This window comes from Melospiza georgiana, chromosome 5 (genome assembly GCF_028018845.1).
Source record: "Melospiza georgiana isolate bMelGeo1 chromosome 5, bMelGeo1.pri, whole genome shotgun sequence".
Taxonomy (NCBI): Eukaryota; Metazoa; Chordata; class Aves; order Passeriformes; family Passerellidae; genus Melospiza; species Melospiza georgiana.
Genome location: NC_080434.1, coordinates 3280986 through 3303191, shown reverse-complemented (window position 1 = coordinate 3303191; position 22206 = coordinate 3280986). Strand labels below are relative to the sequence as shown.

Genomic DNA, 22206 nt, shown 5'->3' with positions numbered 1-22206 from the left:
TCTTTTTTTCCAAAAATAAGATGGAAAGCTTCTTACTAAAACTTAAATGAATTAGAAAGCCTCCAAACAGTTTCTGTGCAAGAATGTTGATCTGTTTTGTTTGGGGTTTTTTCTATGAAAAGATAACTATTGCTTGACATTAAATATAACACTTATTTTAAATATGACATTGGGTTTTCAACATATTTTTGGAAATAAACTGATGTCAGGGCTATAGCAAAGCCTGCAAAATGAGCTGTGTAGAGCCAGGGCATGCAGTATCTAAGTACACAGTAATTGTGGTAAGCCAAAGCATTGCAGCATAAGTGATCAGATGGACTGGGTATATATAGGGTGCCATCTAATGCCAGCCAACTGCTTAGAAAAACCTCAGCACAGAGCAAAACATTTTTGGCTCTTCCAAGATTTTCTTCATTTTATTGCAGTAAGGAATAAAAATGGAAGGTAGAGGACAAGCTTACTTTTGTTTGGGTCAAACTCAGTTAATACTTCATAATCAAAGGAAAAAAAATGTTTCAAGCTGTACAGTCAAAACCCAAGGAAACTATAAGACATACCTTTAATAGAACTGTTACAGAATTATATGATCAATTAAAGACTACTGATAAGTATGCTGACTGTCCCATGAAATAGGCACATCACCAAGAAAAATAAAGCATTGTACTTAATAACATCAACCTACTTTATCTAGAAGATGTGAAACCAAAAATCAATGAGACATGAATGAATGTTGGGAAAGCTTATTTTTAAACTCTGCCTTGACACTGAATATACTTTGCAATACACATTCTTACATTACTTTATAAAATGCAGAATGTTCAAACAGGTAAATCCAGGGCAGAACAATCACCACTTTTGCTTTAAAACATTTAATGCCTTCATTACAGCAAAATTAGAACAAAGCACTAGATAAATGATTAAACCCCATGTATACCAAAGTACCATACAGAATAGATACTAATAGATACTATTCTGAAGTTTGTAAAAGCAGCACAGAAATGCCTTTGGAGCTTCATCTTTGTACTTCATATACAGAATATACCAGGAAGCCAAAGCTGGTTTTCTCTGAACACTAATTAGAAACTCAGAAATGCAAGTCATAAGGGTGGGAAGAAAGACAAATCCTTAAGAAAAGTATGACTTACCAGACAGACGAGTTTAGCTGTGTCTCAAATGCAGCAGAAGAAAGAAATTTCTGTGTATGTAGACCTTGTGTATTTAGCCCTTTATGAAGGTTTCTCTCAAGAAATTAATTTAACTCACATGCAAAAGTCTGCAAAAGAGAAAGAGAAAGAGTCTAAGCTGCTGGCTTTTTTTTTCTAAGAACATTTGAGCTATTTTCAGCAGTCATGGGCTTGCCTACTATCGAAATGAAAATGTACTACAGGACAAGCAGCCTCCCAACCCAAGCTAAAAAAATCAGGAAATCCATAGCAAAAAAAACTTTGATCATTGTCCAATTTCTTATTTAAAGAAACAGAAGAAGCCTGGAACAACCACTGTTGATGAAAAAAACCAAACCAAGCTACTGTTAAAAGGAGATCAGGGGCCTTGAAGATTTTAACTTTTAGCTTGGACAATGAACCACCATGGATTTTTTTCAATGTGAAGAACACCTTCTGAGTTTGGTTATCTCTGAAGATATTTTGCCTTCTCTACACAGCATTTCATCTCTGATGGGAGTAATTCTATGTGCATTAAAGTCCATCATATCTGACTGGTAAACACATCCAAGGACAGGACAAATCAGTATACCAAGACTGAAGGCAGTAGTTTGTTTCTAGTCTGCATCTCAAGTTTCCAGTTTCAGCAACTGTACCATTCTGGAAGCCTAATGAGCTGAAGCTGCTGGAATTCCATTTTTTTTTTTTGACCATATCACTGACATGATAAATATGTCCTGTCCTCCTCTGTCATGTTGCAAACCAATCAACTTACCCTCCCATAATGAAAAATACTGGAAAACAGAAAGTCTAAACACAAAGTAATGACTCTAAGAAAAGACCCTGAACATCTTCACAGGTACATAAAAGCTAATTACTTTGAAGTTTAAGAAAACACAGATAAACTGAGTCAGTGAAAAATTATCACTGTTTAATTTTTTGCAGCCGCTTCTGGTAGAGGATAAAGGTTCCATCATATCCCTCTCTATAACTTCCCTCTGTACATCTCAGCAATTCTTGGTTTTTCTTTCTCAGAAAAAGTTCTCAAACATCACCACACTGTTAGGTACTGCCACTGAAAAATTTTGTTACTTTTGTTCAAGGAAAAGTTATGAGACTTACAGTTACTTTCACAGCTCAAAACCTAAAACAGGCTGGTGTGGTAAGATTTCAAAATGTTTCAATATCTGCTACATTTCCAGTCACATCTACTTAAGCACAATCATTTGATAACATTTTAGAACACCTTCATTTCTGATTTATTCATGAACAGTAGCTGTTTGGAAGTTATATGGACACATGAAACAGGATGCCAGACACAAGCTATTTATTAAACTGTTAAATGAGTAAAGCGATGCTCATTGTTATAAACAAACATGAAAAGCACATTTTCTCCTGAAGACCTGCATAAAAATCATTAGCTATAGAACACTTAAAACAATAACAAAAAAAGCTGCTAAATGTAAAAATATAGCAAAAATTCCTTCTGTGTTAGCTCAAAAACATCCTTCCCATTTGATCTCAGCTATTCTTAGTGTTACAACAGTTAAAAGAAGCTACAACAAAACCCACAAACTCTAAATATCAACCTGTTAAATTAATCATTATTGCCACTTCATTCCTGATGTCTAGTTTTAAGACCATCATTTTACCACAAAACTAGTCCAGCAAAGATAAAAAGCTCAGTTTAGATTTGACATTCAGGAACAAAGATATTCAAGGACTCCAATAGCTTAAATTTCAGATAATGTGTGAGTTATGGCCAGCTTTAGAGCTGTAATGCCAAGTGGAACAAGCAGTATAGTTTGTAAATAAATACAAGACCTGTATCTAGCAGACCACTAGTGTCAGATTCTACATTACCTTGCCATCCATAATGCTTTCATCTGGTGGTTACAAGCTAAATCAATAAATATCCACATGCTGAATACTAATACTGCACAAGTACAAAACTAGAAGCATGTGTTGAAGTCATTATTAGCAGTATCAGTTTACTACTGACACAATTTAATACACAACACTTGGCAGCTCAGCATTTCTTCTCAGAGGCATCTTCTCAGAAGACAGATTTACCATTAGCTGAGTCACCATCAGCACTTAACCTATCTTGGTACCTTGTTTCTTCACACACCCTCTGTACTTGCATAAATAAATGAGTTTACCTATTAGTATTTATAGCATTTACTAAATATGACAAAAGCACTGTTTCAATATACACTAAGGCGCTTTAGCTACTGCATACAAATCAGATCATCTTTATCCACAGGAAACATGAGATGTCAGAAATATCACATATATCATCTAGGTCTCAAAGATAAATGTACATGTATGTTTATTAGTAAAACAAACAAATATGTCACTACTACCAAGACTGTCACCTTATGCTTTTAAGGGACTGACAAAAATCTCTTTCATTTTATGGCTATTAGCAATACTAAAATTAACAACATAATTTCTTTAGTGACCCACTCCAGGGTGATTTAATCAATTTTTAGCACTAAAGAGCTCAAACATGACCAAGAAGTGTATAGTTCTGCTGCTGCTGTAGGTACTCGGTGCAAGTCTCCAGGACCTCTGTAGCCAGACACTACAGGACAGACACTACAGAAATTTCCATCAACCAGAGGAAACAATCTTGATAGGTAAGAGATCCCGAAGGTTGTTCAAAATGCTGAAAGACAAAATTTGTATACCTGCTTCACTGCACGGATTCACATAAAAGAAATCTTGATTTTTCTAAGCCCAGCCTTTCAAACACAGTAGAGTCACTGAAGTCACTGCTCAGCTTCATATGGAAGGGCTGAAGGAGAATAATCCTTTTGAGAAGTGTCCCTGCACATTTCAAGGTATGCAGGTGAACACTGCACAGCCAGGTGTAATGACTCCTTTTCCTTGTATTATTCTATACATGATTCTATTAATATACTTTAGGATTACTGGAATACCTTTGAGTGGTATGACAGTATGTCTAAATGAATTGCATGTTGCCTGCCTCAGGAAGAAGAGAGGAGTACGGATACAATTTCTTTCATTTGTTTTTTTTATTTCCAGATAAAATTTGAATTTCATCTGAACTATGACAGGTAACATAAAATGAATTTAATATTAGAGAATGGAAGCAAAATGGATGTAACTCTGTTTTCAGAAGTTTCCCTTGAGAGTGTTCGTCCATAGAACTGATCATCTCAATCTCTGAAATGGGTATTTTTTAGAGTGCAGGAAAAAAAGAAATCTACAGAAAGAAAGCTATGGATCACATGCTTTGTCCTGGACTTCACCTAGTCTCAAAAGTGTTTTAGACATACAGGAACTTGAAGGATCTTAGAAATAAGACTTTTTTTCAATGTCTCGTGTGTTTTCAGTAGCCTCCACTGCTGAAAAGCAATGGAGCTATGAAGAAGGGTGGCCATGCTCCTGGACAGGATGGAATACCTTGCTACACATAGGTCATATACAACATTATTTAAGGTTAATCCTGCATAACATAACATAAGTAAAAATGCACAAATATGTGTTAACTGAACTTAGTGCCAGGGATGCCTATACTCAAACAAGCATCAAAGCAGCTTTCTGAATTTGTCACAGAAGTGTTCTACACATAATTCATGCATTTGAAAGAGAGGGATCAAGATAGCAAGTAGAAAGATTCACATTTTCACATTATTAGCACGAACTGGTCTGCAAAATGGCATATGGTTCAGGAAGCATTGACTCTGCTGTTGTTCTGCAGAACAGCAGACCTGCATTCTCTTTAAGAGACCAAGTATCTTTAGCTGTCTCATTTTTTTGACTTTAGATTTATGTTAGACGGAAACCTCTAGCCATTTTTTGTAAGTCATTTTACAGTTATAATAAGCAGCTATGTTATAATTTTAATATGTTTAATAACACAGAATCCACTAAAATTATTATTATACCTTTAAATCAGCACCAAATAACTACATTAAAACATAAGGATACTCTCAAGCTTGAAGAGAAATCACAGGCATTTGACACCCTCCAACTACTGAAAGCACATTATCTAAATATTTAAATGCTCTTAGTCACCTGTTAGAACCAATTCCAATACTTTAGTCAGTTCCATATAACTGGGTGCAAACCATGTAACTGCTCTCATAATGATGAGAAATGGGAAAAATTACTACAGCCACTACAGCTATCATTCTGAAACTGGACCAACAGGATAATATGCCTGCCTACTTAGTTAGTAAAACTAACTTCCTCTGTTCAAAGAGCAAACAGTTAAAACTGAACAGGAAAATAAATATGAGAAGGCCTTTTCAGGAAATGGGGAACAGAAGCTTATTGTTAATCTCACTCTTAATATACATAGCTAGGCCATTGTTTCAAGAACTTGGTACAAAGTTATTTGTCCTTCAGGTCTGTTTTCTGCTAGACTGTGCTTAACTCTTGCGTGAGACTGTGGCTGCTTTTTGGAAGGCTGCTGGGACATTACAGAGTGGAGTTTTCCTAAAGGCCTAAACCTCAGAAATGTAAACAAGCTAGAACTCTCAATCTGTGATTTACCGATTTACCAATGCAAGTAACAGGGTCTTTTGAGCCCAAAAAAAAGGGGCAATTCTTAAAATACCCATTTTATATATATACACACATATACATACATACATACATACATATACATATATATATATATATATATACACACACCCAAATTTCTAAGCATCTGTATATCTTTTAACAGTTAGCTAAAATTCTCCTCCTGAACCAAGCAAGCAAAGCCTTGCCTTAATGAAACGGCTTTGGTGACAGCTGTCCTGTGCAACCTTGTGTTTTACCAATCTTAAATCAGAGGCACAAATATCCAAAAGATGTTCTCAGGTTTTTTCCACTCTTTAGCAAAACCATGGAAGATGATGTTATGCCACCATGTTATTTTTAAAACCACTGTACTGATGGACATTAGAACATCTGCCACGGATATGGAAAACCTGGATTAAACTTCCAGAAGGATTTGTAGTCACACTTCCGTGACACAATCCCAAGCGTCATGCTATTGTCTGGTCTTGTGAGGACATTGGTCCTATTTCACAGAGTAATCACATACTTCATGTGGCTCACAGAGCAAGAACTGTGAGTCATAAGCTTAAGAAAGGAAAAACTTACCTAGGAGAAAGGAAAGTTTGAGCAACTGTTATTCTGAAATATTTACAGGCGAGCAATATACTCTGAAACATTCACACCTTCCCAGAGTTATCTGTGGATAAAACTGTGCTCACTTCTCAAGGGAGAACTGCCACCACCAGGCTCTGGGGCCATGATCCTGTGTGCAGCTGGCACTCTCAAGCTGCTGGTCCATGTAAGGAAAAGAGAAATCCGCAGAAGGAACACAAGTCCCAAATCCTTCCTTCCGCTTCACAAAGACTTATGTTCCAGAGCACAAGGCCTAACACCATTCTGCTTTTTCTTAAACCACCAGATTATGGCCAGGCCAGCTTTACACCTCCACACTCTGTACTGAGCTTCTATTCCAATTACCATGGCTAAATCCACAAAGGAATTTAGGTTTCTCAATAATTAACACAATGGTTTTCTGCCAATTTGCTTAGCTGCCAGGCTAGTAACGAAAAAAAAAGGGACCTATATGAAAAACAGTCCTTATTTTTACCAATTAAGTAATTTTAATGTTTTCTGCTACTTACAGCATAGAAGGTAGGAAACAGTTGAGCTGCTGCAGCAGAAGCTTTCAGGCACTGAACCCTAGCATGAGCATTTTCCACCTTAAATGAGTACAAAACCTCTCACTACAAGGCAAACAACAGTGTAGAGAACCATCTTTCCATCAGTGGTCCTTTAGTCAGTTTATTCATTTTACAACTATGATCCACCAACTGAAAACACACCCTAATGAGAGACTTCTTCAGCATTTTAGAATACAAAGTAATACTACCAGAGTCTAGTATTTTTATGATATCTCTTTCTTTTTCCCCCCATTAGTCAGATTTCAAAGGCAATATTTGGTTTTCAGCGACCCAACGTTTGTATTTATGTTTCCTACCTCTAATGGCAATACAATATTGACATAATAGAAACAGCTGAAGTCAGACAAAGCTCACCAAGACACAATTGCTTTGACAAACTCTTTGCTGCTCACAGTTTCATATGCTCGTGACAACTATCAGTCCTTCAGGCTGCAAAGAAGGCAGCTGTTTCAAAAGCTCAGGTACACGACACCAGCAGACTGAAGCTGCTTGCAGCTACACTGCCTCCACCTGTGTCCACCTTCATGCTGCTTATCAGCAAGAAAGGTGCTGCCAAAATGCTCCTGCTCCTTACAAAATATCTCCTTTCTGCAGTATGATGTAGCACACAACAGGAAGCTCCTCAAACAGAAAACTGACCCCTTCCTGTTCAAATCTTTGTTCCTGAAGATCATAATGTACCCAAAGATTGGCAAATCCTCATACAGTAGCTTGGAGGGAAAGGAACTCCAGGAAAGGTTTCCAGGAAGTTTTACAGCTCCCAAAGGTGAAGTTAAAGCACGAAACCAACACCTGCCAGTGGGAATGGCTCAGGAAATCAGTGCTGAGCTTGTGTTTGTTTTGTTTTCTTGTTAACAGAGGCACATAATAATGGAGTCATCTGTCATGTATTGCTTCAGCTAAGTGAAAATGAGAGCTCTTTCACAGTTTTTGTTTGCTGTTTGTGTTCTTTACAGGACTATTAATTGCAGAACAGGCTATTAGTTTGAAACATTTGTTTGAACTATATTAATGCTTTTCCTAGCTCAGGAAAGTCAATTTGATGTTTGCTGTACTCAAGGCAATGCAGGATGTTACAGTTGTGCTGCCAGTTAATTGCTCTGTACTGAATTATCTGTAGGTCAGAACTAATTTTTCAGCTAACAGAATTTGACCCTCATTTAAGTGACAAATAACAGAGACAAGAAGAGCATAGTCACCATGGGTGACATTACTTTATGGATTTTTAGAAACTTCTTCATTCTTCTCCACCAGTTAGCTTCCACCGCTGATCAGTGAACATCAGTAATAAAGAATTCAAAACTGCAGCCATATTTTCCACTGCAAACTTTCTCCCTGAATGGAAAAAATCTTCCACTAGGAAGGCAGTCTACAGACACAACTCTAAAACAAGACTTCTTTGCTATCTCTGTGTTCAGTAGCCAGTATGACTACACATTTTATGAGATGCAGTGTATACTCCTTAGGAAAATTAGGCCATTAATGAGACCCCAATTCATATGACAAAGGCCAGTGCCACCCAGGAAGGTGGAGAGAAAAGATCCTTAAAAATATTCTTAAACAGCAACGAACTGAAAGCTGGAACAACATGATGTACATATTTTGCACATTGGGTGGAGGAAGCAGCACCTGTCATAGCATAAATCTAAGGTGGCTGAAGTTGCACAAAAGGAGGTTGGGAGAGGGGTTCTGAAGATAGGTTAGAACTGGAAGCCAAAGGTAACATAATCTGAAGTATATATCCTATTTTGTATCCATGAAGTTTTACACCTATTAGGTAGTTTCCTCTCTTTGAAAAATAAATACTTGGAAAGGTGGATTTCCCTTCCTAGAAATTGTTTACTTCCTAAGAACTTTTTAACGTCCTCTGTTTTTCAAATTCCTCTGCCTATTAGTAATAACAGCCCAAAAGACCCTTCTTTCCCCTCAAGGCTGTTCATCAGCTTGATGAAATGACTGTTCAAATCAGAAAATTTTATTTTTAACCTTTAAACAATGATCACTACAAGCAACAATAAAGTTGTGCACATTTGCACTTAAAAAACGTGAAGGATGAAGTCAGTGACTTGTGGTATCCTCTGCTTCTAAAATGGCTTGAAAACTTAACCTAAATGGAAAAACAAAATTGAGAAGTTGAAAGATAAATTTTTCTCTACAAAATTTATACAGAATAGCTAATCACACAGTTTTCTATCTTACCTCCCAAAAGAGATGGTAGAGATAAAATAGTTGTCAAATTACAGCCTTGTATGTAAAGGCATCAAAAGTAGACAGCAGACATATCTCAGCAGAAGTTTAATTATTATGTGTTTAGTGTCCAAAAACACATTAAAATGCTTGCATTCTGTTTGTCCTACCTTCTGCTTTGAACTCATTGACTTGAAATTAAAGCTCAGGCACATTTGATTCCTGCAGCAATTAAACAAATTGCTCATAAGGAGAAACAAATTTCTCATAAGGAGAAAAGCATTTGATGATATTTTTTGTCAGCCTTTACATTCTGATCAGCAAGGTGAAAAAAAATTACATGTGATTGACAGTTATCTGAAGACTAGAGTTTGAAACCAGAGGGCAACAACAGAGGGGGGAAATCACTAATAGTTTTACATAGTGTCTGTACAGCTTTTGGTTATTTATAACAAAATCAGCTTATGATAGATGGGTGGCATGAACTAGAAACACGTGAGTTAAGATCAAAGTCTAAACTGTCCAGAAGTTGAGCAGTTCAAGTAATTTTAACAGTGCTTTCAAAAAGAAAAATAGCATTGAAACATAAAAAAAAAAAAAAAAAATCAAATCTCTATGCTAACTTTTATGTGATCCACACCGAAAGAAGTCAACACACAAAATCTTTTTATTGCAGCATTGAAACGTTGCTGCCTTTGAAATGACAACACAAAGACATCTCTATTTCCTGATTCCTCCTCCTCATGAAGCTAGTGACCGCTTAGCCTGGTTTTGATAGTGACATTTCAAAATCACAGGTGTGTCTGATACAGACAGCACAGGAAGTTTAAGATGAAAAAATAGCACAATTGCACTGACCTTAAGTTTGAAAATCCGGTTAGCATTTGCAGGATTCCAAGTTGAAATGCACCATTTGAACATAACTTCTGATGTTCATCAAGAGGCAGGACTATTTATCTAACAGAACATGCCCAAAATATAGTAAAATTTGTGTATATAAACATGTGAAGCTATTTCCAGTAATAAATACACTGTAAATAAGGTTAGTAGATTCATTCAAGATTGTGCCAAACTTTTCAGCCCAGATCTTACTAATGATAGTAAGACTTAAATACTAATGTAAGTAATGACAATCAGAAAATCATTATATCAAGGTACACAAATAAACACAAATTCAACACTTCTTTTCATCTTTTAGCTAAATCTTTCCAGCATTCTTCAAAAGAAATTTATAGGCACTTTGGGCTGAACCTAAAGCTACAATAGCAAAAAGCTGGACGATAAGGCTTTTCCAATGGTATTTTAAAAGGACACATTTACTGTAACTACTTTTAATTAATTCAGGGAGGATTCCTACCATTGCGTTCAAAGAGAGAAAACATCAATAAGAGCTTTCAAAAATACCAAAGTCTATAATAATATCATTTGTAAGTGTCATTTTGCTAAATTCCTCTCTGCCCTCTTCCAACAAACCTTTAAATGAATTCTGAGTTCCTTGTTTAGAAAATGTCTTGGTAAAGAAAACACCCATGTTTAAAATAAGTCAACAGAAGAACAACTGCCTTGAAGTCATGCCCTTGCTTTTAAAAATATTATTCAGATCGGATTCCTACAAGGCCAAACTTGAATCATCATTTCAGCACTTAACAGCTTAAGATACTAATTTAGGATTATGAGAAACAGCAAGTCAGATTTCACAGTTTTGCAAACACAATGGTAAGAGTTCTACAATTGTTTCTTGTACCCACCAAAAAGAGTAGACACCTCAGAGTATAGTTCCAAACCTATCCCTAAAAAAGTGCATTAAAAAATTATCTGCTTCTGGGCAAAGCAAAGCTAAAAATCCTTTTCGTTCTTTAAAAAAGTGCTTAGTAAAAACTATCCACATGTCCTCACCAGAGTAAATAAGTCCAGAATTCAAAAGAAGTGGTTTCTTTTATGAAGATTTAAATTATATATATTATTAGATTGTTTTGACAATTTTAGGTATTGACTGTGAAATTTTCACAGCATTATCCGCAATTAGTTCAGAAAACCCCCCCACTTTTTAATGACCATAAAGAGAGGCTGTTGCTAAACATGCTGGAAGATAAAGTCCATAGAAGTCTAAATACAATATATACAATACTGAAGATGACAGTAGAATTACACAGATTTGACAGGACTACACACAAGAAAGCTTGCAATATAATTATTCTTTCAAGTCATGTTTGAACTCAAGCCGCCTCCAAGCTCCAGCTCAGCTCATCATTTTAAAACCAAGTAACACACTGAGAAATGGACATTTTCTATAAAGACATTTGCAGTCCTAATTCACTTGTGTACAAAGCAAAACACATGAATTAGCCCACCAACATTCTAACAGACTTTGTCCCAGTTAAACCAATTTGGTGCAAAACCAAGGGACAGAAATTAGAGCTCCTTAACACCTGATCTCACCCTCAAAACTGCATTATTCCATTGCTGGTGCAGGACAGCTAGACAGAATCCCATTTCCATAATGGATAATCACATTGAAAATGTAGACTTCTAATGCTTCATCTAAAGCACTTGTGAAGGGACAGGACTTTTTCATTTGGGTCCGCCAAGAATAAAATACAACATAAAGAAAAAACCCACAGAAGGAGGTCAATTTGTTCTCAAATCTGAAAATTTCAACTGGAGTTACTATGCGTGCAGATGAAGACAAAAAAATCAATTTAAAAAACAAACTCTGTAGTTTGCCCTGGCACACTGTGTATGGGCTAGAGATTTGACTAGAATGCAAATATGACTTTTTGGTGGGGGTTTTTTTGTGGTTTTTGTTTGTTTGTTTGTTTGTTTGTTTTTAAATAAAAACACCAAAAAACCCCTGAATGCTCAGGGATGTGAACTCCTCAAGGAAGTGGCTCATGTTTCTCCACACTTGTTTCCCCTTCACTCTGTGTTGTAGCTTTTCCTGAGAGGGCTGATTTCTCCACAGCATTTTTGAAATCTGATTTCTGATTTTGTTTTGGTCCCCCCATGAGGAATGCTATTGTTTAGGCCTCTTGTCAACACACAATTTAACCACAGTATCTGAACCCACGGTTTTAAGTAACATGTGCTGATCTATGCAAGATGCACCCCATGAGACCCCTCTAATTTTTTTTTCTTTGATGCCACTGTAGCTATCCCTGCCTTAGAATACAGGACACATATAGATGGCTCGTTGTCTTGTCACTACAGCAATTATATCTGTCTTTTCCCTTTCAAGCACTTTTGTAATTCTCCTCCTGTCTCCTCTTGCAACTCCGAGAAGTCTCTTCACAGTGTCTGCTCAAATTTCCCCACATACATTTCATCCACTCATAGTAGCAGGAATCTTTTATCATAAGAACACTTCCCAAGTTCATCTACAAAGAAACTATTTTCTTCTTCCTCAGACACCCTTTACATTTTCATTTCTGCTGCAGGAAATCAAGAAAAGCACTGGTGTTGTAGTCAAGCAGAGGTCAAAGCCATGTGTTAATAAACCTGCTTTTCAGTTTACCTTTGCATCAAGCCTGCTCCATCTTTCATGTTCAGCACATACTGCAAAGAGAACTTGACCCTGCTGTACTTTCTGTAGCTCTTACTGACATGTTTATTTTCATTTGTGTTCTTTATCTAAGCAGTGACTGATTTCAGAGAATTATGTTTAAGATAATTGCACCACTAAATACAACAAAAAACAAATTCACACCTGAATTAATTTAGCACACCCATCTCTGCAATTATTATTGCCTTGCTCATAAGAGAAGAATTTCCTCAAGCTGGAAGGGATCCTCCTACTGCTTTGTATGTATTAATTACAACAGGTGCTGGCTTTCAAACAAATTCTGTAGAGTTTGCAGTCCTGACAGTTAAAAGTGTGTCCTGAATTTGGCCTTTGCTCAAGACCATAAATCAGTCATCTGTGAATCAAATGCCAATGGCAAAAACATGTGAATGTGTAAATCTACAGCTATGCAAATAAGGAATTCAAAACCTCTCTCTTGTACTTGTTTAGAAGCAGAATGATAATCTGCAAGGCTCAGATTACATGATCCGTATCTGTAAAGTGACCCTTATAGAAGAGGTCTCTTAAAAGACTTGAATTTGCCTGATTATCTGCATGTATGTCAAAACAAAGCCTTTGGTTCGGTCTTTATTCTACTGTCAAACCTGTCACCCTTTCGTTTGCTCTCATACAGTAGCACTTCATTTGATTAGCCTCTTTCATATTTTACTTATTCAAAGTAAACCATTTGATTGCATCAGTCACACTAAAATAATTATTTCCTTCAGATTCCTAACAAATACAGATTTCTCCGAAAGAAAAACTGCAATTACCATGAATTTGATTATCTGGAGAATGCCACTGCTTAGAGTTCCCTGTTCATTAGAAATTCACTAGAAACTAAATTAAATTAAATTTGTGCTGGCAACTGCTGTCTTCTGTCAGGATTTGCTTATTAAAATGTGTAACTGCATAACTGGCTAGAAGGAGCAGCATGACGTACCTGATCAATATATGAATTAAATGAAACATAACCAGTGTTTTGCACTGGAACCCCTTTGGGTTGCTATTGCTTGCTTTTCTTTAAAATCTTTACTGTCAGTGGGAAGAAAGAAAATACAAGATTGATGCCTAAATCAGACAATAACTGTGTAAGATTTTAATAAGCACAAAGCACAAAATACACAAAAGTCAGTAGTGTGACGTGTATGTTCAAAAGGGAATTATTTCTTGGATAGTTCACCTAGGCCAATCCCTACAATTTAGGATTATCTCAAAGGCTGAAACAGTCTGAAATTCAAAACTCACATGATGTTTACAATCACCAGTTGAAATACCCACAAACTTGGGCCATCTAATCCATTAATCCGCTCCTTATGAAGGTCCATGATGGTTGCTTTATTGGAGACAGCAAAACATCCTGGGCTGGAGATTTATTAAATAACCTTCATGACATACAATATTTTTGTAATTCTCACCAATCAATAATTGCCTCAATTATTTACTCTTCCTTATTTATCATACTCCAGCATACTAGAAAAGCTCTCATACCAACAGATAAGAGAATCTGAAGTTCTCAAATGAACACAAAAATCAGTGAGAAACAGGCATTTAGTACCTTAAAAATGTCATTTTGCACCTGCTTGATGCCAACATGTCAGATTACATTTATGTTTTTATAAATGTTTATACATACTTATGTTTAAAAATAAAGACATTTTTTTATTTTTAAATAATATATAATTTTTCATTATTAAGAAAAAATGAATATTAAAAGAAAAACAACAGTCAAAGCACCCAATTTATCTAACCCATGCTATGTTCTATTGCCTGAATCACTACTTTTCACTTGTAGTCACTTCAAGCATGAAAATACTGTTCATATGCACAGAGATCCTCTGTAGTAATATGTAATTTCTAGTTCAGGCATTTTTCACACATGAGAATTGATCCAGATAACTGAATCTTGGATAGCCTCCCCCACCCCATTATTTTTGCTAAAACTGAACTCTGACAAAGCATTAGTTTTCAGCAAGTTGATCCCAGCGAGAGATATGTGGCTTTATTAAACACCATAGCTCTCAAGGTGCACTGTGGTGATGAAGCTCTGTGCTCAGGCTATGGTTATTAGGAGTGCTCAGACCCCGTGCTGACAAGAACACACTGAGGCTCTCCTGCTCTTGACACAGCCCCTGCCCCTTCTAATCACAGACCACACCATCCCACCTAAGCCTCTTAGGAAGGGTTACAGTCACCTCTCAGCCTCGCTGCCTGCTTGAACTGGGATTTCACCTATTGGTGCTGTTCAGAAAAGAAAAAAAAATCAACCAAGAAAACCAACCAAATGAAAACCCAAACCAAAAAACCCCACAAATGCAACAATACATTAAGGAATCAGACATGTTTAAGAGTAAACTTTGTGTTTGAAAAAACACAAAGACCCTTCCACCTATTTTGACCTTCAGTCATAACTACTGATTTCTGATTAGCATAACTCATCATCCTACAACTAAATGCAACCCTTAGAAATCAATGCATTTTACTATTTTCATAAAAGTCAATGAATCTGATTTTCAGCTGTGAGAACTGCAGTTACTGATTCCCTTTCCATTTGGTTTCATCATGCATTCCTGCATATTCTTTAGGGTCCTGAAGAAGCAAAAAAGTAAAGCTGCTATGCTTGTGGATAAATTTAGTTAATAAGCCACTGCTGCTAAAATAAGAATAGCTTTAGGTACCTGACAAACAGTTCAGTTGTACACTGCTTTGATACTTGTACATAAAATGCAAGATGAGTACCCTTAGAAGAAGTAAAGCTTTCATCATTCTATTTCTCAGCATTATTTAACAGCTGTTATATGAAAAGGCTAATGAAAAAGCTTGGTGTATAGTTTGATCATAGTAACGATTGAGAGGAAGAATGTTTGTTTTCCTTTTAGTGTGTTTCTCCCACTATTCTCTGAGACTCAGGACCTTCAATATCACCTCTTTAAAAGTGCACTATGTTACTCAGGTTACTTAAGAACACAGAACCACATCTGTGCTATTCAACCCCCTGATGGTGGTTGGTGAGGTTTTTAAGGGTGGATGAGTCAGAACACTATCTGTATTCAGTACAGAAAGACCAAAAAAATCAATCTATTTAGGGAAAGAAGTTAGAAATAACAGAAGAAACGGGTCCGCCTTTGGAATTTCCTACTTCTCAGCAGCATTAGCTATGATGTACCACTGTTATGGAACAATACATCTGAACAGAAAAATACATTACATGCTTCAAAAACACTGAAAGCAGGAGTAGATCTAAAATGTTGTCATCTAGCATGCCTGTACTCCAAGATACATGTTGCCCTTTTAAGTACTTACTTCTCTCCCTTTTCCCTCCCATACATGAACTTTTCCATTACATCAGTGCCTTTGAAAGTCTTTCTAGTTTTTGTTTTAGCTTTTAAATGTTAAGAAGCTCCATAATATCAGAAAGGTCAGCTTTGGTCAAAACACTTTTATGAAAAGACACAAGACTATTTGAATAAAAATGAACACAGAGCATCTATGGCACAGTCTTCTCTCACAGAGGAAGCTACATGCCACATACAGCAGTAAAGAAAGGAAATTCAGACTAGCAAGAGTAACATGCTTAATCCAATAGGAAATAATGACATGAGAAATGACTGGTATCAGAGCAGTAGGACACAATAATAAAGAATACGTTTGTACAATTCTAGTTTACAAACAGGTAGAAAGTGACAATTTTTATTTCTATTTTTGTTCAGACAGCCTCACTGGAGCAGAGGTACTGTTCCAAGGTCACACCAGATGGAGGCTGTGCACTCCAGACACAACCACATAATTGAGGTATTACATTCAATACCTGATCCTTCAGGTGCAGAAGTGACATTCAGCCATTTCACAGTGTAACATCATACAACACATCCAGCTCCATAACTGTGTCTTCCCTGGGCACATCCCTTCTGCATTGCTGCTCACAGGCTGGTCATGTCTGTAAGCACACTGAGAAGAGTCCACAGACTGAGGACAGACAACACATTTCCACACGAGCTCTTATAAGGTTACTGTGCTCTACACATCCCATGACTGGTGGATGCTTATCACTGTTTGTTCAAACCTGATTATTTTAAACAAAGAGCATACGAAATAAGCTGCCACACCACTTCATCCTACCTCCTTCGGTCATCCTGGTCTCTTATTTCTATCACTGCTTGCACCTGCTACTATGACACTGCATTTTAGGATTAATCTGATGGGTTTGCTTTGTTGGTATTCTGTTTAAGAGCTACCCAGAGTCACCTTCTAAGGTCATCTGTCTAAAAAACGTTTGAAGCGACTGTAATGTTAAAGCACAACAGCTGATGTTATTTACATCTCTGCTGACCAAGAGAGAGCCTGACTTTGGATAACCTAGAGGCTTTCCAATAATGCATAATCACCTCTTGATAAAAAACATGGCTCCACTGAAACCTGAAAAACTTCTAGACTTCAACTAGAACTCTACGCTACCATTTCTAATACCAAACTTTCCAATTTGTCCTATGTCATATTATTATCAAGGTCTTGTAAACCTTTTGTTTATAAATACACTTCAAATCATCATGAAAGGAAAAAATGTCCCTCTCCATGCATGCCCATTTGACTTCTACATCAGTGACCCAATTCTAGGCCCTTAAAACTTACATGATGTGGAATTAGTTTGCACTGGATACACTCATTACTTGGTTGCTGTTTCTTACCTCTAACTCATTTAAATTCTTCCTCCACATCAGATTCTATTGCAGTACCTCCATGACCACTACTGACAGTCACCGATTTGATTTACAAATAGCTCTGATGGGATCAGATGTTGCCAAAGAGACAGTAAGGAAGCAGAGGGAAGCTGGGAATCGATATGAGAAAAATAACAAAAGGAGAAAAGCAGAATGGAAAGAGCACAGAATATTGGTTTAAATAATAATGACTAATAAGATGCATCTATCAGCACCTAATGGGTGCACACTGTTTACTGATTAGTCATTGCTAGTCTTCACTTGTTTTCCTCAAACCATAAATTCTTCATAGTGAGAAGAATCCACAGTGAGAATCAATTCACCTTGAACTACAAGATCCTTTACTTTGTACACTGCTACATCCATGTTTCTTATTGTTGCAATAAAATCTCCCTCTTTGTTAAAGACTTACCAACATCTTAAATACTAGCTCTGCTTGTTTATAATTTTCCTCATAATTACAGACTCAATCATACATATTAATGCAGTGCCACACTGTAAAGGCACTTCCACTTTCTAGATCACAGATGAAGGCACTTCTCCAAACCACTTAGCGTATGACCCCTGCACAGAGGCATAAAGAACTTGGTGTGTGTGCATTCGCCAAAAAACAGAATCCTGAAATGGTTCAAAGAGGGAGCTTTTCTCATGGGGAGAACACATAGTAGCTATTCAATTATATACTGCTGTTTCCAAATGCAGTGCCTCACTTGGGGGATAGTTGCTGATCCTGCTTGTTCAAATGCCTTTGCAGGATATATACAGAAACAACACTGGAATTTGGCTCCTAGTTACAGAGTGCTGGTTACTAATTTAACTATAAAGATACCAGACGTCGAATTCTTGATTTCACGCCCACTCAACTGTCCAAACAAATGGCTCATCTCAGTGGGACTTAAATCCACATAAATATTAAAGAAGGCTTAAAACCAAAATATCATCTCATTTTCTATAGATGCAAAGTGAATCACAACATTTAGATCAGTTTTCAGAATAATACAATGCATTTCATTGTAAGAGAATTCAGAAATTGTATTAATGCATAAGAATACAGTTGGTAGTTAGGAAAATACTACTTTAAATAGAAACGTTATCTGTCCTGAGGGACTGAGGTTTTATTGACCCAGGTTTAACTACAGCAAATGTGTTGTGATTAATAACTACTCAGAACAATTCATTTTGCAGTGAAAAATCTCCAGCATTAACAAACAGTCCCTATCAGAAGACCTCTCCCATTTCTACTAGTTCCTGGTATACGTCTCGGTGTTTTTATTGTCTGTATCTTCAGTAGATTATCTCAGAATCCCTGGGATTGTTCAATAAAGTTTAACCGTCTTGTGCTATTAATGTGCTGGTACTCCATGTGGAGTGCTCGTTTCCTTCCTTTTATTGAACGCCAAACGGAGGGACACAATGGGTGTGTTGTGCTCTGTCTAGCACGGAACGTGCGATATCTTTAAAAAGGAGGTGTGAGCTGGCTTTAATACCACTGCTCTTAACAGCACAAGCACCACAAACTAATCAACCACAGCACTGGGGCATGCAGTCCATTGAAAGCTGGTGAAAAAGCTGCTTTTTATTATGACCTACATACTGCACAGCAGCAGTTGGACAATTTAAATCTAACGCTGTGGCTGAGCACAATGCATGGAATCTACTAGTGATGAACTCCGTGATGTAAGGCAAACATGCTCACTTGTTCTATAATATTGTATTTCACCCACGCTATCCTGATAATAAAAAAAACAATGACAATCCAAACAAAAATATAATCCTTGCCTTTCAGTAGAATTATCTACTAAAAATTTATCATCTATTGTAAGCATCCTTCTGAATCAGCAACCACACGGAACGACACTAACATCGAAACGTTTAAGGACAACGCGGTGAGATCAATGAATTCAGCAACCACCCTAAAGCAGCCGCGGGCCGAAGCCAAGGCACAGACACCGAGAGCAGCCTGTTTCCCGCACGAAGTTGTGCCCGGCTGTGCCCCAGAGCCGCGCCCGCCCGTGCCCAGGTACCTCTCCCGCAGCAGCCGAGGCGCACAGCGCTCCCTTTTGTGGCCGGCTCCGGCGGCGGCAGCTCGCCCGGCGGGAGCAGCCCGGGAGCCGCAGCGGGGCCGTGCCGGGCCGGGCCGAGCCGAGCCGAGCCGCACACCTGCTCCTGGCAGCGCCGCGCCCGGCGCCAGCCGCGCTCCGAGCGGCGACTCCCGGCCCTGGCTCCCGGCTGGGCTGCGAGCGGCGGCTAGCGAGCTGCCGAGGCAGCAGCGCGGAGGAGCCCTGCCTTCACAGGACAAGCCCCCGCTCCGCCGCCTGACAGCAGATATGCAGCATTATCGCCCCGCATTCCGCCTCCCCCGAGCGGCGGCGGGAGCGGCAGCCTGTCAAAATGGCAGCTGGCGAGCCCGCTCCGCCGCCCGCATTACTCACTAATATGCCCGCTTCTTCTGCGTCCCCCGACGGGACTGTTGTTTATTCCCCGGTATAGCACAGCAGAATATGTCACATTGTTTCCCATAAGCAAAATGGCTGGTCCCCTCGGCAGCGCCGCAGAGCGCTCATTGGGCTCCCCCGGCTTGCCGGAGCCATGGCAACAGCCAACAGCGGCCCGGCCCGCCCCGGCGCCCGGCACCGCGCCCGCGGAGCGCCCGCACCGAGCACCGGGCACCGGCACCGGGCACCGGGCACCGGGCGCGCTCCGAGCCCCCAGCCCGGGCTGCAAAGCACCGCGCCAGCGCGGCCGGGCAAGCGCCGCTCTGCGCCAAAGCGAAGCGCCAAAATTGACAGGGAACTGTGTAAGCACTCGGGGTGAATAATCGTCCTTACCTAGGAAATAGACAGTGGGGATAGCCATTATACAACAGTCAGCTGGTTTTTCAACAGTAAAGCCTAAGTCCCCGTTCATTCACAATAACCTAATCCCTGACATCACAATTCTTAAAGGTTAAAGGTTGCTGCTTGTTACGCAACTTTCAAAGGTTGTACATTGAAATTACTGTGCAATTTTATTCTATTTAGAATAACACGTTGTTTGGGTTTTTTTTCCTTTCAGTTGGAAGTAGGAAGAAAATGAAATATTTGTGAAGAATTTAAAACTGCTCATAAAAAATTCTGCTCTTCAAGACCTGTCATGAGCATTTATCTCAACTGCCTAAGGAGTCAGGAATATAAGGTAGAGAGCACAAGCAACATCCATCAGCCTAAAGTTCTCAAAAAGTCATTTAGAAGCATTAAATGTATCTAAGCAAGGATACTGCATTTCATACCCAAGAGTAATGAGTATTGGTCAGAACTTCCCAGTTGTTAGCAGGGATTGACTTAATACATATGTGAAATAATTGCATTTCCTTGTCCAGCTTTACTTTTCTAGGGCTACAGCAGATTTTTTGCCACTGAGTACAACTTGTAGACAAAGCTCTGCTGCTCCAGCCCTCCAACTGAATTTGCTGCTCTCAGGATCCATGGACAGTGGTGTCACTGTGGAGTCCTGGGCAGAGAACTAAGGTCCACTTGAGTGGATTTTACACATTTCTTCACCCTCTTTTCCTTGTGTAAATTTCTCTGAAAGTGAGTACTGAGCTCTGTGAAAGTGACCTGGGAAGGGCTCACAAGGAAACAAGTAAGTAAATTCTGTTTAGAATTCTGAGGTGTTGGAGCTGAAACATTCCAGTATATTTATACAGGTGCTTCTACACAAATGCCAATTTAGTCTTGTTTCTTTGTCTCTTAGCCTTCTTAAAAAAGATGGGTGGATCTTTCTCTCAAACTGCAGCTGAGGCTAAGAGTCTGTTCTAGAATGTGGTGAAAGTATTCCCTGCTCCTGTGACTCAAGCACATACTTTTGGTGCCATGACTACTGTTCAACACTCATTTTTGATCAAAAAGGGATGTCTGCTGATTAGGCAACCAAATTCTGAAGCTTTTGCTTGGAAAACATTAAACTACTGGAGTAATTATTTACATACTAAGTATTAAAACAAAACCAGCCTGCATTACAAGAGCACTGTTTCACCATGATTGGTTCACTAACTTTTTTTGTTAATAAGCAACATGAGACAGACTGCACATCCATCTTTCTTTTTAATGCACCAATACAGTGGCTGACTTAAAAAAAGATGAAAAATGCTCTACAGTAAGGGAACACTCATACAGGTTTTCTATCACTTTATTGCACTAAGTGTAGTTTCTATCACAATACACTCCACAAACAGGCTAAAATAGCTTTTGGAAACATAGAGGCCATGAGTTTTTAAACAATATGTTACAGCTTGGAAAGGTTTCAGGTTGTTTGTCCATATCTCTGTATCTAAACATATGCAGGCATCTGAAAGTACAGTAGAAGTATATCCATTAAAATGTGTTTGATTTTTTTTTAATAAAAATGTGTTTTAAGATTTCAAGTTCATAATTCAATATTTAGGGGTCTAGAACTCTGTCTGTAATGCAGGCACACTTTTAGCCAGAAAAGGCTGATGGAGCTTTTTCCTGCAGTGTCTCATAGGACTTAACAAAGTACAAGTACATGCAACCTTTCCTTCTCTGCAGTTTCATAAGTGATTAGGCAGAAATTAGAAGAGGCTTAACCCAAGTGCAGATTATGGCTCCAACTCAGCAATCAATTGAAGCACAATTGTGAGAAGCTAACCTGGGTTTACCTAAAAGCTCCACAGAAGTCCTTGAAACAGTTTCTGATGCATGCTCTGCACAGTCCTAAAATTTCTTCTGGCAAAACCCACTAAAACCATGACGCCAAAGGATGTGAACTGGACCCACAGTGAAGCTGTGAGACTGAGTAACCTCTGGTAGTCCCTCCCAAGCTCAGTTACACTGCTATCTGTGCTTCTAGGAAAGCTCCAG

General features: G+C 38.4%; 1 protein-coding gene across 21 annotated transcripts in view; it reads right to left on the bottom strand.

Moving 5' to 3' along the window:
• Positions 1 to 19906, bottom strand: part of SORBS2 (sorbin and SH3 domain containing 2) — a 145330-nt gene extending 125424 nt beyond the window's left edge. For 6 of the 21 annotated variants that reach the window (XM_058024357.1, XM_058024364.1, XM_058024360.1 and 3 more), the window contains exons 1-2: positions 19780 to 19904; positions 1146 to 1273 (exon numbers count right to left, since the gene is read on the bottom strand). The gene's annotated coding sequence lies outside the window, so the exon portion shown is untranslated. Of the gene's footprint in view, positions 1 to 1145; positions 1274 to 16437; positions 16565 to 19371; positions 19442 to 19779 lie in introns of those variants that run through there. The other 15 variants (XM_058024367.1, XM_058024368.1, XM_058024370.1 and 12 more) reach the window with 7 other exon arrangements.
• Between the last annotated feature and the right edge of the window lie 2300 nt (positions 19907 to 22206).